At 41.0% G+C, this 14,219-nt stretch overlaps 1 non-coding gene across 1 annotated transcript; it reads right to left on the bottom strand.

Moving 5' to 3' along the window:
• Positions 1-13,037: 13,037 nt before the first annotated feature.
• Positions 13,038-13,144, bottom strand: LOC121478474. The gene has a single exon (XR_005984483.1). It is a non-coding gene; the product is annotated as a U6 spliceosomal RNA (small nuclear RNA).
• Between the last annotated feature and the right edge of the window lie 1,075 nt (positions 13,145-14,219).

Raw genomic sequence — 14,219 nt, 5'->3', positions numbered from 1 at the left:
ACCACATTCAATTCTGCCTTTGGGATTCTAAGTCCCATAGCAGGATGGTAAATGATAAACAATCTACTCCCAGAAAGGAAAAGAAACCTGATTTGTAGTGCTCATGGACATCTGTGCTGTCAACACTCCGACGTGGCCAACGACAAGCTGCCAGCATTTTCACAATTAGCTCACAAAACTCTCAGGAGTGAGTGTAAGCCTCCTCCCACACACCAGTGAGCTCTACCCAGAGTCTGCACACTGTTCACTCCCAGGGCTGCTTGCTCCCTGATCCTGGCCACCAGCATCTGTTCCTGGACCATTGCTTCCTCTCTAGCAGGCCCCCTAGTTTCAGCCACAGTGATTCCATAAAAGTGGAAGTCAAAGTATATGTCTCCTTTGTTTCCTCCCCCTAAGGATCTGCATGACCGTCTCTCCCTCTTTCAAGTTCTGCTGACATGTCACTTTATTTCAAGCCCCTTACATAAACCACCCTTATAAAATATCAATTCCTTTCTCTTGCTCTGTGTTCTGATAGGTCATAGCTGAATTGAATTGTTTCCCTAGAACTTATGGTCAGCGGACATGATAAATGGAGGCCAGTGCTCATTTTGTTGGAGATTGCGGGACAGAAGCAATCACTGTTTGGCTGAAACATGCAACGTTAACTCAGTAATTAACGGGCAAAATAATGATTCTTCTGTGACCTTCACAAATGTTTTTCAAAACATAGAAAAACTCTTTAGGTATCTATTGTGAAAGTTAAAGGGAAATTAAAAAACAATAAAACTATCATTTACTTGATATACGTCATTTGAAACATTAGCAACACTGAAAAGGCTTGTGTTTTATTTTTTGTAAAGACCTATCAAGAGTAGTTTGCACAGTGCTTGCATTCTTCTGACCTCACACTTGACAATATAGAGTCAGCATCTGACTTATCTCACTCTGTTCTCAATTGGGATCAGCTTCCAACATTCCAACTCTTGCACTTTCTTTTTATTTTTTTAAATTGTTTTTCAACTCTTGCACTTTCAATGTTGTGAAATCTTTACAGTATTAATTTAATTATTTGCTGGTGTCACTTCCTTGGGACACTTTCACACATTGCCCCCTGCTTCAACCACCACTCTCCTGTTTCACGGGGTAAGTTTGCCTTCATTCTGTTCCTTAGGCTGCATATCCACACACTGGGGACCAGCATCCCTGTCACCATTCCCATGGTAGCTAGGCCTTCATGAGCTCCACTCACATTCAACGTGAACTTCACCTGCAGCCTCATCTCTTCTTCTTTCTCCATTGCACTCTCAGCTTTGTGCCAATTCCCTTTTATCATTTTTTCCACCTTTACGCGATGTCGCTGTGGTTCATTGCTGAGAGAACAGAGGACAACACAACAGCCTGTGCTGCTGTGTGTGGTAAAATAAGTAACAGGGTCACAGAGATGAACCACTACACTCTTTGAAAGATGTGATGCTTACTTATCGTGATGAGCATTTGCTAGTTACATAGGGATTTGTGGCCTGAGGAAGAACCAGCAGTAGAGTTTGTACTTCATGCCATTGCTCATGGTAAATTCCTTGTGGTCAATAAAAGTTGAAATGTGTGTTTGGGGACTAAGTGTTTTTTTTTTAAGATTTTATTTATTTATTCATGAAAGACACAAAGGAGAGAGAGAGGCAGAGATACAGGCAGAGGGAGAAGCAGGCTCCATGCAGATACCCCGATGTGGAACTTCATCCGGGGACTCCAGGATCACGCCCTGGGCCAAAGGCAGGCACTAAACCACTGAGCCACCCAGGGATTCCCGGGACTAATGTTCTTTAACTGACTTGTGCAACGGACATTCGTGCACTTCAGCACCATGCAGTATGAGAAGTTCCTGTGTGTTTTTGTCTCTTCCTCAAATAGGATGTCAACTCCTATCCAAGAAAGCTTGGATATTTTTTGAACGAGTAAAATATATGAGACATCTAGACCCCTTGCAAAATGTTAGTAAACATTTGCAAAAGAATTAGTACCAATTTTATACAATCTTCCAGAAAATTGAAGAAGATGAGACATTCCTTATTCATTTGTTGGGGCTATTATTACCGTGATAGCAAAACCAGATTGAATGTACATAAAAAAAAGATAACAACAGACGTATATCTCTCATGATTCTACACGCAAGGATTTTCAACACAATGCTAGCAAATAGAATTTCAGAATGTAAAGTTCTATACCATGGTATTTAATCCTAGGAAGGATTTATTCAGGCATGGAAGACTGTTTTGCTGCTTATAAATCAATTATTGTATTCTATCACATCAACAGGTTAAAAAAGAAAACTACATGATAATATCAGTTGATGCAGAAAAAGCCTTTGACAAATCCAAAATGTATTCATGATGCAAACTGTCAGCCAACTAGAAATAGCAGAGAATTTCCTCCACGTGATGAGAAACATCTGCAGAACGTCCTACACCTTTCATTGCACTTAATGGTAAATGTCTGAATGGCTTTTTTTCCCCTAAGGTAAGGAATGAGGGAGGTTTTTCATTCTCACAACTCATATTCAACACAGTACTAGAAGTTATAGGAGAACAAGGGACAAGAAGGGAGGAAGAGAAGGGAAGAAACAGAGGTGAAAGGAATCTAAAGTGAGAAGGTAGAAATTTTTTAAAAGGAAGAAATAAAACTTCCTTATTTGCAGATGAAAATCTCAGAGGATCTACTTTTTAAGAAAACTGTTTAAGTTGATAAGTGAGTTCAGCAAGGATCCAAGATCAACACACAAAAATCAATTGTGCTTCTATATACTAAAAACACATATGATAATTTTCATTAGCATGCAAAAAAGGAGAAATACTCAGGTATAAATCTCATATAATTTGTACAAGACCTAAATAAGAATGCTAGAAAACTGATGAAACAATCAAAGTAGAACTAAAGAAATAGAGTTACATCCCATGTTCATGGATAGAAAGACTCACTATTGTCAGGGTATCCATACTTTCCAAGTTGACCTAGGGATTAAAAGCAATCTCAGTCAAAATACCTGAAAAGTACTTTATGCATAGTTACAAACTGATTCTAAAGTTTATGTAGAGAAATTAAAGATCCAGAATAGCCAACTCAATGTAGGAGAAGAATAAACTAGAAGATTGACATCATTCCACTATAAGACTTACTAGGGAACTACGGGAATCAAAAAAATGGCATTGGTGAGGGACTAGACACACAAAGCAAAGCAAGAGAATAGAAAGTCCAGAAATAGACCCACATAAATACAGCCAACTGATCTTTCGGGAAGTACCAAGATAGTCTTTAACAAATGTTGATGGAGCTGCTGGACATGTGGACATATGTGAAAACAAATTGACTCCAGACGCAGACCTCCTAACAGCCTTCATAAAAGTACCTCAAATGTAGACACAAAACTTTAAAAATATCTAGAGGATATCTTGGAATAAAATCTAGATGACCTTTGATATGGATTGTTTTAATGGATTGACTTCATAGTTGAAAGTAGATTTAGGTTCACAGCAGAATTGAGCAGAATGTGCAGATTTCCCGTAGGACTCCCCACCTCCACACATCACAGCTGCTGCCATTATCAATATCCTCCACCAGTGGTACATTTCTTACAAATGATGAACCTACACTGATATGTCCTTAACATCCAATGTCCACAGTTCACATTATGATTCACTCTTGGTATTGTAGAGTCTGTGGGTTTGGACAAGTTTGTAGTGTAACACACTACAAATTATCCTATTAGGGCACAGAGTAGTTTCACTTCCCCCAAAATCCTCTGTGCTCTATTTATCTCTCTCTACCCTAATCCCTGGCAATCACTGACATATTACTGTCTCCAAAGTTTTGCCATTTCCAGAATGTCATATAGTTGGGATGATGCAGGCTTTCCCTTTGATTAACAATAAGCATTTAAGGTTCTTCCTCATCTTTTCAAGGCCTCATAGGTCATTTCTTCATAGCACTGGGTAATATTCCACTGTCTGGTGTACAATCACAATTTCTTTATGCACTCACCTATTGAAGGTCATTTTGGTTGCTTTCAAACTTGGCGAGCATAACTAAAGCTGTCTTAAACTGTGAGGGGGAACCTGTTACAGGACTCTCTCCCAGCCTCTGGTAGCCCCAGAAAAGGCCATCTTCCTGTGTCTTTTCATCATCTTCCTTCCGTCTGTGCATGAGAGCTAAGCTGAGCTACGCCTGAACTCCTGGTCCACAAGAACTATGAAATAATATGTGTTTCCTTAAACCACTATGTTTGTAGTAACGTGTTGTTGAGCAAGTCCCCTTGTTTATATAATGTCTACTATGCTCCAAGCCATCCCCCTGTTATGATGCAGAAGGTATGTACCATCTTCCTCTCTGTACATTGGTCTCCTTCCCCTCCTGCCATATGGCAACCCAATCTGTAATTTTCATATATTGGTGCCGGGATATGTTACTAAAAGAGTACGTAGTGAGTCCCCACCTTGACCTAACCAGGCCGTCAGACATTGGGCCAAGACAAAGAACATGAGAAATGAAGCAAAACTTCTTTCCAGGAATTTCAGTAAACAGTTCCAGGTGAATTAGCCTGAGAGTTTCATCAATACTATTCATTCTTTCATCCATGCATTCCTGCATCCAACCATGCATCAAGCATGGACTCAATCCACTTTCATTCTGCTATGCATTTACTTAATGGGTACCTGAATCTTCCTCTGAGGTGGACCTTCCACAGATGACCCATCTTCAAGCAACTCCCAGGCTCCCACAGTGGACATCCTCAAGTAAGAGTCTGCTCTCTCTAATCTGTATCATTTCCCTGTACAGTGACAGTGTCCCAGTCATCACCCTCCTTGGATTGGTGGCTATCTGCCACGTGCAGAGACTCTATCCAGAGAGTGTGCATCTCAGCTGGATAGAGAACTGTCCTACATTCAAGGGAGCTGAGCAACTCACATCCAAGGAGAAGAGTGATGGGCACTACACCTTGGGAAGCTTGCATTTGGTGAATGTGTCAGGCCAGGAGTCTGAGCGGGTGCTCACCTGTAAGGTGCAACATGAAGTACAATCTCCCATCAAGGCCAACCTCATACTGTCCACAGCACCCCATGGGACATACAAGCCCACTGGAAGCCCAGTTAAGCTCACCTCTACTGCTCTGAGCTCCTGGTTCACCTTGTCTTCTGAGTGGAGTGAGGTATTTAATCTTACAGAGCCCCCCATTTGATGTCTCCTGTTGCCCATTGGGATGCCTGTTCTTTTCTTTGTAGCTTTGTTTCTGGGCTTCAAGGTGCTGCTGGTGATGAGCTTCATAGTCACCTACATCTGCAGGCAACAGAACCTGTAACAGGTGATTTGATTTGGAGGTAGGCCTTAGTGCGAAGAGAGAGAAGTCATGTCACCTCATGGGCTGTCCAAAGGAGTCCAAAGTGAGCCCACTATTTCACACAGTACACCAGGGGATCTAGCTTCAAGTGAAGGTTGGGAAGCTCTTGTTTTCTCTAAATGTTGTTGGAAATCTCAGAGGCTTCCATCTCTCGTGCATCCTACAGTGCCCTTGGGTTTGAAGATTTTTAAATGAAGTCCCTTGGAGTCCTGGGTGGGGATCCAAGCTGTGGAGTTGGCATGAAGGTCAAAGCTTTGATCTTCAAAGTCCAAGAGTGCCCTCATATACTTTTATAATCTCAGGTTTCATAGGACTTATCTTTGGAATGATTAAGGAAAGTATTACTAAGACTACGAATGGAGCCCACTAAGGACAGCAAGGCTCTGACTAGTGGGAAAGATGAATGTGGGTGTGAAAGATCTCAGAATTGAGACAGAGGGGCTGGGGTAAGGTGAGTTGGCGTCTTTTTTCTGATCTGCACCATGAGTCCAGTTTTGCAGAGTGCCTGCCACATAGTAGGTGCTCAAGAGGTATTTGGGGAATTAATACAAGAATGAATGAATGAGTGCATGATTTTCTGACTGCTCCTGCATGCTCTGCAATCCATTGCCTCCCACTCTGTCCAAGAAGCTCACGCAGGGTGTGTGTTGGTGGGGGGGTGGAGAAGTTGCCAGTCTTAACTCCTACCCTGGACACGATCCCTTCCTCACATCTCTGATGTTCCTTGTCTCTGAGCTTCAGAGCTGCATGGAGGATGGACTTTGATCTGTGAGACCCAGAGATGTCTGAATCCTGACGGACTGAGCTTCAAACTGGCCCTACCTCTGTCTTAAAGGAGAATCAAGTGGGTCAAGAAAACAAGGTTTCCATTCTGCTCCTGATCAGGAACAACCCTTAATTTTCAGAGCACATTTGACTTTTATTTTTTATTTTTTAATGTTAATTCCAGTGTAGTTACCATACAGTGTTATATTAGTTTTAGGTGTACAATATAGTGATTCAATAATTCTATACATTACTCAATGCACATCCTATTAGGTGTAATGTTAATCTCCTTCACCAATCACTCATTCCCACACCCGATCTCGCCTGGTGACCATCAGTTTGTTCACTATAGTCAACCTGCTATTTTTTGGTTTGATTTTTTTTAATCTTTTGTTTCTTCAATTCCACATATAAGTGAAATTAGATGGTGTTTTTCTTTCTCCGAGTGACTTATTTCACTCAGCATTGCACTCTCTAGCTCCAACCATGTTTTTGCAAATGGGAAGATTTCATCCTTTTCAAGATGAGTGATACAGCATTATATGTGTATAATTATATGGCATATATATACACACATATCACGTATGTATGTATATGTATATGTAGACACACACACATACACCACCTTTTTTTATCCATTCATCTACAATGGACACTTAGACTGCTTCCATATTTTGAATGAGCACATTTTACTTTTCTACAGAAGTTCTGCAAGTAAGATTTTAATTTAACTTCGATATATTTTGAAAAGTCTACATGGAAAGCATTTTTCAGTTCTGAAACATAGAGAAGTAGAATAAACATCCGCAGTCCTACCGCCGGATTGATGCCAAATATTAACATTTAGCCGTGATGTTCCGTTTCTTTTGAAGACACTGACTGAATTTAGAGTTTCTCATTCTCCGTTTTTTTTTTTTGGAGTTTGATTTTCCAACATATAGTATAACACCCAGTGCCCATCCCATCCAGTGCTCCCCTCAGTGCCCATCACCCAGTGACCCCATCCCCCCACCCACCTCCTTTCCACCACCCCTCGTTCATTTCCCAAAGTTAGGAGCCTCTCATGTTCTGTCACCCTCACTGATTTTTCTCACTCATTTTCTCTTTTTTCCCCTGTAATCCCTTTCACTATTTTTTATATTCCCTGTATGAGTGTAACCATATAATGTTTGTTCTTCTCCGATTGACTTACTTCACTCAGCATAATACCCTCCAGTTCCATCCACGTCGAAGGAAATGGTGGGTATTCATCGTTTCTAATGGCTGAGTAATATTCCATTATATACATAGACCACAGCTTCTTTATCCATTCATCTCTTGATGGACCCCGAGACCCCTTCCACAGACTCATAAAACAAGTTTGAAAGTATTCCATCCTTTTCCATCCTTTGGAACAGCTTTAATAGAATAGGTATTATTTCTTCTTTAAACATTTGATAGAGGGCAGCCAGGGTGGTTCAGCGGTTTAGTGCTGGCTTCTGCCCAGGGCGTCATCCTGGGGACCTGGGATCGAGTCCCATGTCAGACTCCCTGCATGGAGCCTGCTTCTTCCTCTGCTTGTGTCTCTGCCTTTCTCTCTCTTTCTGTGTGTCTATCATGAATAAATAAATAAAATCTTTTTAAAAAATAAACATTTGACAGAATTCCCCCTGAGAAGCCATCTGGCCATGGACTTGTGTGTCGTGGGAAGTTTTTGATGATTGCTTCAATTTCCTCACTGGTTATTGTCCTGTTGAGGATTTCTATTTCTTCCTGTTACAGTTTTGGTAATTTGTGGTTTTCCAGAAATGCATCCATTCCTTCTAGATTGCCTCATTTGTTGGCATATAGCTGCTCATAATAAGTTTTTAAAATCATTTGTATTTCCTTGTTATTGGTTGTGATCTTGCCTCTTTCAAGCATGTTTTATTAATTTGAGTCTTTTTTCTTTTTAATAAGTCTGGCTAGTGGTTTATCTATCTTATTAATTCTTTCAAAGAAACAACTCCTGGTTTAGTTGATCTGTTCTACAGTTCTTCCGGTCCCTATTTCATTGAGTTCTGCTTGAATCTTTATTATTTCCCTTCTCCTGCCTGGTGTAGGTTTTACTTGCTGTTCTTTCTCCAGTTCCTTTAGGTGCAAGGTTAGCTTGTGTATTTGTGTTTTTCCCAGTTTTTTGAGGGTTGCTTGTATTCGATGTATTCCCCTCTCAGGACTGCATTTGCTGTATCCCAAAGATTTTGAATGGTCGTATCATCATTTTCATTACTTTCCATGAATCTTTTTAGTTCTTCTCTAATTTCCTGGTTGACCCTTTCCTCTTTTAGTAGGATGCTCTTTAACCTCCATATGTTTGGATTTCTTCCAAATTTCTTCTTCTGCTTGAGTCGTGGTTTCAAAACCTTGTGGTCTGAAAATAAGCAGCGGACATCCCAATCTTTTTTGGTATCGGCTGAGATCTGATTTGTGAGCCAGTATGTGGTCTATTCTGTAGAAAGTTCCATATGCCCTTGAGAAGAACGTGTATTCAGTTGCATTCGGATGGAAAGTTCTGTATATATCTGAAATCCATCTGGTCCAGTATATAAGATACAGTCCTTGTTTCTTTGGTGATGTTCTGCTTAGAAAATCTGTCATTTGCCGAAAGTGTTGTGTTGAAGTCTCCTACAATTGGTGTATTAGTATCTAAGTATCTCTTTACTTTGGTTATTAATTGATATACTTGGCAGCTCCCACATTAGGGGCATAAATATTCTTGATTGTTAGGTCTTCTTGTTGGATAGACCCTTTCAGTATGATGTAGTGTCTCTCTTCATCTCTTACTACAGACTTTGGGATAAACTTTAATTTATCTGATATGAGGATTGCTACCCCTGCTTTCTTTTGAGGATCATTTGAATGGTAAATAGTTCTCCACCATTTCATTTTCAGGTGGGAGGTGTCCTGAGGTCTAAAATGATTCTCTTGTAGACAGCAAATAGATGGGTCTTGATTTTTCATCCAGTTCAATATCATGCTCCTTTTGATGCGATCATTTAGCCCATTCACGTTCAGAGAATAACTGAAAGATATTAATTGAAAGATATGAATTTAGTGTCATGGTAATACCTATTCAGTCCTGTGTTTGTGGATTACTACTTTGGACTTCTTCTTTCTTTTACGGGGTCCCCCTTAATATTTCTTGCAGAGTTGGTTTGGTGGTCACATATTCTTTCAGTTTCTGCCTATCTTAGAAGCTCTTTCTCTCTCCTTCTATTCTGAATGACAGCTTTGCTGGATAAAGTATTCTTGGCTGCATGTTCTTCTCTTTCAGTACCCTGAGTATATGCTGCCAGCCCTTTCTGGCCTGCCAGGTCTCTGTGGATGGGTCTGCTGTTAATCTGATATTTCTCCCCATATAAGTTAAGAATCTCTGGTTTCTTGTTGCTTTAATGATTTTCTCTTTATCTTTGGAATTTGCAAGTTTCACTAATAAATGTTGAGGTGTTGAATGGTTTTTATTGATTTTTGGGAGGGACCTCTCTATCTCTTGGATTTGAATGCCTGGTTCCCACCCCAAATTAGGGAAGTTCTCAGCTATGATTTGTTCAATTATACTTTGTGGCACTCTTCCTCTTGGCGTCCTCTGGAACCACAGTTATATTCCCATGCTATCCTTTATTTCCCTAAGCCTTTCCTCATTGTCTCTTAATTGGTTTTCCCTTTTTTCCTCAGCTTCCTTCCTTACCATCAACTTGTCTTCTATGTCACTCACTCTTCCTTACACCTCATTAACCCTAGCAGTTAGGACATCAAGTTTGGATTGCATCTCATTTAACTTATTTTTAATTTCAGCCTTATTAGATCTCAACTCTGCAGTAATGAAATCTCTAGAGTCTTTTATTTTTGGGTTTTTTTTCCCAGAGCCACGAGTAGCTTCATAATTGTGCTACTGAATTGGCTTTCTGACATCGAATTGAAATCCATATTCTGTAACTCTGTGGCAGAGAGTACTGTTTCTGGTTCTTTCTTTTGTGGTGAATTCTTTCTTCTAGTCATTTTGTTCAGTGCAGAGTGGCTGTATGAGTGGGCTGAGTCAAAAATATCAGCCACGACCTACGTAAAGTACACCCTAGATGATTCCAAAGAGGTCAGAGACCAGAAAATGAAAAAGAAGATCAGAACAAAATAAAACAAAAGGACCACTAACGTGAGAAACAAATTCTAAAACAAAGTAGAAAAAAGGCCAAAAACCGCAAAGAAGAAGAAAAAGAAAACAAAAGTAAAGCAGAAAAAGAGAAAAAAGAAAAAAAGCGGGTTTTGAGGAATGGTGATGGTGAAGAAGTGGTAGTAGAGAGAGAATGTATTCTACCTGAGGAGTCCTAGAGGGTGATTCTCTTGGTTCTGAGTGTATTTTGTTCTGTATGTTAGGACATGCTCAACCCCAAATCTATATAAAACAGCAATGCTTATAGAATTGTAGCCCCAACAATGACCACCAAAACATAAACAAGATAAAAGAGGGGTGCAGAATGGGAGTGAGGAGAGAATGTAATCTCCCAGAATGAACCAGCACAGTATTCCACTTGGTTCTCAGTCTACGCTGGTCATGTTTTAGAAGGTATTACCTTCCACATTGTAGAACAAAACGAGGCAGAGAAAACACAAAACACAAAGCATTAATCCATTTCTCGTATATGTCCCAAAATTAAATTGAATACGCTGAAGGAAATCCAGAAGTGAAAAATATATCTAGGACATGTAATTGTAGAAATATGAAAGTGAAAAAGGAAAACAACTTAAAAGTGAACAGCTGGTAAAATATTGTAGGTAAGGTGGGAAAAGAGAAAAAATATTGGAAATTTTTAGTCTGATACAAAAACAGGTGGTAATGGAAAAAGGGAAAAAAAGGTTAAAAAATAAAGGGAGGGGCCTCTAGTTTTATATCCTATTTTCCCTTGGTCCTGGAGCTTTCCATCACTGCTTGGTCAAGAACTTGCTCCTGCCCTGTACTTGCAGCTGGTCTTCAGGGGGAGCGGTCTGCTGTGCTGATTCTCAGGTGTCTGTGCCTGGGCGGAGATGCCAGGTGCCCGGCTCAGTAAGAGCTGTTTATCCTGTGAGGCCTTGGTTCCCTGGCGGCCACACCTCTCCCAGGCACTTGGTGAAACCAGGAGGAAACAGAATGATGGCGGTGGCCAGCTCTCCAGCTCTGGAGTCAGCTCCCGAGAGTAACTAATGCAGTCTTCCAGTCCACACTGGCCTGGATGCTCCCGGGGCAGGCGTGGGTGCCCTGATCTGCACAACCTGGAGTCACCTAGTGGCAGTTCTCACTGTCCTGTGCCCTCCCCTGTTCCGCCTGTCCCAGGGGAACGCAGGATCCCCAGCTTGGATGCCCTGGGATCCGGGGCCCTGTGCTGCTGGGCACGAGCTCCCGGGGACCGCCTCTCCCAAAGGGAATGGGGCACAGCCACCTCCGTCTAGAGCAGGCCCACCTGACCAACCGGCTGCTCCCAAAGGCCCCGGGGGCTGTGGTGCTCCAGCCCTTTATGGATATCGGACCCGAGGTTTGCGGTGAGCTTTTCCCCGGGAGCCCCTCCTCTAATAGTGACTCGGGGAATCTTGAGGCTTCACTGCCCCTCCTGGGATTTTGCCCGATTTCCCTACTAAGCAGTTTTGCATCAGGGAAAATTCCGGCGTAGGTTTTTAAAGTTCCCACTTCTCCAGAGCTGGGCTTTCCTGTCCCTGAGGCTCCCGCTGCTCCCCTTTAGCCCTGCTACTCGCGGTGCCCCTCCCCCACTTGATTCTTTTTCATTTATTTATTTATTTATTATTTTATTTTTTTTCTCGCCTTCGTACCTTGTTAGAAGTGAAAACCCTTCTGTCGGTAGCGTTCCAGCTGTTCTCTCTTTGAATCTCAGGTCAACTTCACAGGTGCTCAGGATGTTTTGAAAGTTATCTAGGGTAGTTGGTGGGACCAGGTGAGTCGAGGACCCCTACTCTTCTGCCATCTTGCCCTTCCTCTGGAGTTTCTCGTTCTCAAATTTGATTTTATAATTTCACGACATCCTATAATCCTTAAGCAATATAGAATTTTACTTGCATGTTTTATACTTTATATAAATGCTATTACACTCTATACGACATTCTGGAACTTTTATTTTTTATGCTCTATACAACTTGTGGTATTTCTTCATGTTGCTATATGTAGCTCCACTTTATTAACTTTCCACATCTCTATAGCTGTCTATTATAAGAATATGCTACTGCTTAGAGATTCTTCTGAGGATGATATTAAAGGTAACCTACTATTTGGGTCAGAAACTTTACAAGTATTTCTCTCTACCCTTGGGCACACATGAGAGGATCCCTCGTGTTCTTCTGCCATGGTCCACATAGCAGCAGAGTTAGTATCATTTGGGAGCTACTGTAGCACAAAATAAGCTTTTAATCTTTGATGAAGTTTTGCTCTTTCCATTTATACCTGATCTAGCTTTGTTCTTCTGAGTTGCGTGTGTGTGTGTGTGTGTGTGTGTGTGTGTGATATATGATAGGAATCTTGTATTTTTACTCCCATTGGGATAAATTATCCAGCACTCACTGGTCAGCACAGCCATCTTTGCCATGTAATAAACCACTCCATCCATGTATGGCTCTTTTTATGAAGCATATCGCCATTGAGGTTTGGAGCTGCTTTATAGGATTGTAATTGAGTTTTGAACATCAATCTTATTCCAACAAGCTTATCACACTCACACTAATGCTCAAAGTATGGACATTCTCTTATGTGTAACTCTTCCAACACCAATCGGCTCAACTACCTTAGTTTTTACCTTCATTAAACCTACATATGCACATGGTTTAAGAGGCAAATAGTTCTATACGTTCTACATATGAAGATTAGAGTCTCCCTACCTCCCACTATTCTCTATCTCCCAGAGGCAACCATTTTATAGTCTTTTATTGATTATTTTTGCATGTCATCCTTGCGCAGGGGCCATGCTAGCCCTCTCTGTACCATTCCAATTTTAGTATATGTGCTGCCAAAGCGAGCACTTAATTGGTTATTTTTAACTGCTTCTTCTAGAGATGATAGCCAGAACTCAGATAGCATGCTTATATTGCCACTTCTTGACTTCTCACCCGTCGGAAATATTCACTGACTTCCCACTATGGACGATTGGGATACAATGCTCTGTCACTCCTGACCCCTCCCAACGTGTGCACATCTTTACCCCATCAACATAATATTTTAATGTTGGATAACATCATAGTCAGTGTCCTCATGATAATGATACTGGATTTTATAGCTCAATCGTGTAACATCCCTAGCTTTTGTGCGTGTCCACCTGCTTATGTGTATTTTGTGTGACCACCACCATATTCAGGGTACAAACAGTTCTGTGGCCACAGAGGTTACCCTTGTGCTACTCTTTCTTTGGGACAGTCAGCTCCATCACACCAAGCTCTGGCACATGCCAATCTGTTCTCTATAATGTCAAGAATGTTGTGTCAGTGGAGTCACACAGTGTGTGACATTATGCGATTGATTTTGTTCACACAGTGTAATGCCTTTGGAAACTTACAAGTTGTGCACATGAAAATAAATTATTCCTTTTTATTGCTGAGTAGTATTTCCTCGTAGAAATGTAGCACACTTGGTTCCATCATTCACTTATCACTGGATATTTTACTTGTTACCAGCTTTTTACCATTACAAAGAAGGCTTCTGTAGACATTCACACACAGGTTTTTGTGAGGCTGTAGTCTTCATATCTCTCAGATAAATGCCTGGGAATGTGACTTTGAGGACAGCGAAACCCACTTCCTCTCCTGAAAGAAAAGAAATGATGCAAACACATGCAACTTCTTCTTTTTTATAGACTTTTTATAGATTGTTTGTTATAGATTGTTTTATAGATTGTTTTTTCTAGACAAAAAGTTATCTCTACACCCACTTGGGGCCCAAAAACACAACCCTGAATCAAGAGTTACTAACTCCACCAATAAGCCAGTGAGGTGCCCCAAGCACAACCCTTTCTGAGGTCCACAGTGCACTGTGCATTGAGGTGAAGTTTTACCAGTTCCATCAATAAAGGGTTACAATAGGGAGTCAGTTGTGGAGCAGACC

Source organism: Vulpes lagopus, chromosome 18, assembly GCF_018345385.1.
Source record: "Vulpes lagopus strain Blue_001 chromosome 18, ASM1834538v1, whole genome shotgun sequence".
Lineage (NCBI taxonomy): Eukaryota > Metazoa > Chordata > Mammalia > Carnivora > Canidae > Vulpes > Vulpes lagopus.
The sequence above is the reverse complement of the archived record's forward strand: the minus strand, read 5'-3'. Positions and strand labels throughout refer to the sequence as shown.